The sequence below is a fragment of the Staurois parvus genome, unplaced genomic scaffold (genome assembly GCF_062004578.1).
Source record: "Staurois parvus isolate SC_StPar_1 unplaced genomic scaffold, SC_StPar_1.0 ptg003662l, whole genome shotgun sequence".
Taxonomy (NCBI): domain Eukaryota; kingdom Metazoa; phylum Chordata; class Amphibia; order Anura; family Ranidae; genus Staurois; species Staurois parvus.
Window position 1 is genome coordinate 606 of NW_028321458.1, and position 4,103 is coordinate 4,708.

The window sequence follows — 4,103 nt, forward strand, 5'->3', positions numbered from 1 at the left end:
GTCCCCCCCCCCCCATGTCCCCTCTATCTGGGTGTCCCCCCCCATGTCCCCTCTATCTGGGTGTCCCCCTCCCCGTGTCCCCTCTATCTGGGTGTCCCCCCCCCCCCATGTCCCCTCTATCTGGGTGTCCCCCCCCGTGTCCCCTCTATCCGGGTGTACCGCCCCCCCTCGTGTCCCCTCTATTCGGGTGTCCAGGTGTGTCCCCCTCTATCTGGGTGTCCCCCGCTCTGTCCCGGGTGTCCCCCGCTCTGTCCCCTCTATCCGGGTGTCCCCCGCTGTGTCCCGGGTGGCCAGGTGTCCCCCGCTGTGTCCCGGGTGTGTGTGGGTTTGTATACTCTTGCTGAAGCTCCTCCCATCTCCGGGATGATATTTCTCTTGTGTTTTGCGGAGGACGCAGGACCCCTAACCCCTCCCCTGGCTGCGGTTTCGGCGATATGTTTGGTCCAGTAAAGAAAAAAAAAGTTGCGTTAATAATGCGTCCTCTATGCAAAGTAATGGGAACCGCGTCATAAGAGCCCCTCCCCCATGGAGAGCAGGTTCACGGGTCCAAGCCCAGCTCATTGCAGTAGGAACATGTCAGGTCAGCAGCCTGGCTGGGTAAATCTCAGGACTGGATGGACAGACGTACACATGGTTTGGCTGGATGGAGCTGGCCAATAGAAGCTCTCACACCAATACCTGCCGTATAATAATCCATGCGGGGATCGCAGAGCGGGCCGTACAGAGATCTCGGAGCTAGCAATCCGGGAATCGCAGAGCGGGCCGTACAGAGATCTCGGAGCTAGCCATCCGGGGATCGCAGAGCGGGCCGTACAGAGATCTCAGAGCTAGCCATCCGGGGATCGTGCAGAGATCTCAGAGCTAGCCATCCGGGGATCGCAGAGCGGGCCGTACAGAGATCTCGGAGCTAGCCATCCGGGGATCGCAGAGCGGGCCGTACAGAGATCTCGGAGCTAGCCATCCGGGGATCGCAGAGCGGGCTGTACAGAGATCTCACAGCTAGCCATCTGGGGATCCCAAAATCGGGCCATCTGTGGACCGCAGAGCGGGCTGTACAGAGATCTCAGAGCTAGCCATCCGGGGATCGCAGAGCGGGCCGTACAGAGATCTCAGAGCTGGCCATCCGGGGATCGCAGAGCGGGCCGTACAGAGATCTCAGAGCTGGCCATCCGGGGATCGCAGAGCGGACCGTACAGAGATCTCAGAGCTAGCCATCCGGGGATCACAGAGCGGGCCGTATAGAGATCTCAGAGCTAGCCATCCGGGGATCGCAGAGCGGGCCGTGCAGAGATCTCAGAGCTGGCCATCCTGGGATCGCAGAGCGGGCCGTGCAGAGATCTCACGGCTAGCCATCTGGGGAGCCCAAAATCGGGCCATCTGTGGACCGCAGAGCGGGCTGTACAGAGATCTCAGAGCTAGCCATCTGGGGATCACAGAGCGGGCCATACAGAGATCTCAGAGCTAGCCATCCGGGGATCGCAGAGCGGGCCGTGCAGAGATCTCAGAGCTAGCCATCCGGAGATCGCAGAGCGGGCCGTGCAGAGATCTCAGAGCTGGCCATCCGGGGATCGCAGAGCGGGCTGTACAGAGATCTCAGAGCTAGCCATCCGGGGATCGCAGAGCGGGCCGTACAGAGATCTCAGAGCTGGCCATCCGGGGATCGCAGAGCTGGCCATCCGGGGATCGCAGAGCGGACCGTACAGAGATCTCACAGCTAGCCATCCGGGGATCGCATAGCGGGCTGTACAGAGATCTCAGAGCTAGACATCCGGGGATCGCAGAGCGGACCGTACAGAGATCTCAGAGCTAGACATCCGGGGATCGCAGAGCGGGCTGTACAGAGATCTCAGAGCTAGCCATCCGGGGATCGCAGAGCGGACCGTACAGAGATCTCGGAGCTAGCCATCCGGGGATCGCAGAGCGGGCCGTACAGAGATCTCGGAGCTAGCCATCCGGGGATCGCAGAGCGGGCTGTACAGAGATCTCACAGCTAGCCATCTGGGGATCGCAGAGCGGGCTGTACAGAGATCTCACAGCTAGCCATCTGGGGATCCCAAAATCGGGCCATCTGTGGACCGCAGAGCGGGCTGTACAGAGATCTCAGAGCTAGCCATCCGGGGATCGCAGAGCGGGCCGTACAGAGATCTCAGAGCTGGCCATCCGGGGATCGCAGAGCGGGCCGTACAGAGATCTCAGAGCTGGCCATCCGGGGATTGCAGAGCGGACCGTACAGAGATCTCAGAGCTAGCCATCCGGGGATCGCAGAGCGGGCCGTACAGAGATCTCAGAGCTGGCCATCCGGGGATCGCAGAGCGGGCCGTACAGAGATCTCAGAGCTCGCCATCCGGGGATCGCAGAGCGGGCCGTGCAGAGATCTCACAGCTAGCCATCCGGGGATCGCAGAGCGGGCCGTACAGAGATCTCACAGCTCGCCATCCGGGGATCGCAGAGCGGGCCGTACAGAGATCTCACAGCTAGCCATCCGGGGATCGCAGAGCGGGCCGTGCAGAGATCTCACAGCTAGCCATCCGGGGATCGCAGAGCGGGCCGTACAGAGATCTCAGAGCTAGCCATCCGGGGATCGCAGAGCGGGCCGTGCAGAGATCTCACAGCTAGCCATCCGGGGATCGCAGAGCGGGCCGTACAGAGATCTCACAGCTCGCCATCCGGGGATCGCAGAGCGGGCCGTACAGAGATCTCAGAGCTGGCCATCCGGGGATCGCAGAGCGGGCCGTACAGAGATCACACAGCTAGCCATCCGGGGATCGCAGAGCGGGCCGTACAGAGATCTCAGAGCTGGCCATCCGGGGAGCGTACCGTACAGAGATCATACAGCTAGCCATCCGGGGATCGCAGAGCGGACCGTACAGAGATCTCACAGCTAGCCATCCGGGGATCGCAGAGCGGACCGTACAGAGATCATACAGCTAGCCATCCGGGGATCGCAGAGCGGGCCGTACAGAGATCATACAGCTCGCCATCCGGGGATCGCAGAGCGGGCCGTGCAGAGATCATACAGCTAGCCATCCGGGGATCGCAGAGCGGGCCGTACAGAGATCTCAGAGCTGGCCATCCGGGGATCGCAGAGCGGGCCGTACAGAGATCATACAGCTAGCCATCCGGGGATCGCAGAGCGGGCCGTACAGAGATCTCAGAGCTGGCCATCCGGGGAGCGTACCGTACAGAGATCATACAGCTAGCCATCCGGGGATCGCAGAGCGGACCGTACAGAGATCATACAGCTAGCCATCCGGGGATCGCAGAGCGGACCGTACAGAGATCTCACAGCTAGCCATCCGGGGATCGCAGAGCGGACCGTACAGAGATCATACAGCTAGCCATCCGGGGATCGCAGAGCGGGCCGTACAGAGATCATACAGCTAGCCATCCGGGGATCGCAGAGCGGGCCGTACAGAGATCATACAGCTAGCCATCCGGGGATCGCAGAGCGGGCCGTACAGAGATCATACAGCTCGCCATCCGGGGATCGCAGAGCGGGCCGTGCAGAGATCATACAGCTCGCCATCCGGGGATCGCAGAGCGGGCCGTGCAGAGATCATACAGCTAGCCATCCGGGGATCGCAGAGCGGGCCGTACAGAGATCTCAGAGCTGGCCATCCGGGGATCGCAGAGCGGGCCGTACAGAGATCATACAGCTAGCCATCCGGGGATCGCAGAGCGGGCCGTGCAGAGATCATACAGCTGGCCATCCGGGGATCGCAGAGCGGGCCGTGCAGAGATCATACAGCTAGCCATCCGGGGATCGCAGAGCGGGCCGTACAGAGATCTCAGAGCTGGCCATCCGGGGATCGCAGAGCGGGCCGTACAGAGATCATACAGCTAGCCATCCGGGGATCGCAGAGCGGGCCGTGCAGAAATCATACAGCTGGCCATCCGGGGATCGCAGAGCGGGCCGTACAGAGATCTCAGAGCTAGCAATCCGGGGATCGCAGAGCGGGCCGTACAGAGATCTCAGAGCTAGCCATCCGGGGATCGCAGAGCGGGCCGTACAGAGATCTCAGAGCTAGCCATCTGGGGATCGCAGAGCGGGCCGTACAGAGATCATACAGCTAGCCATCCGGGGATCGCAGAGCGGGCCGTAC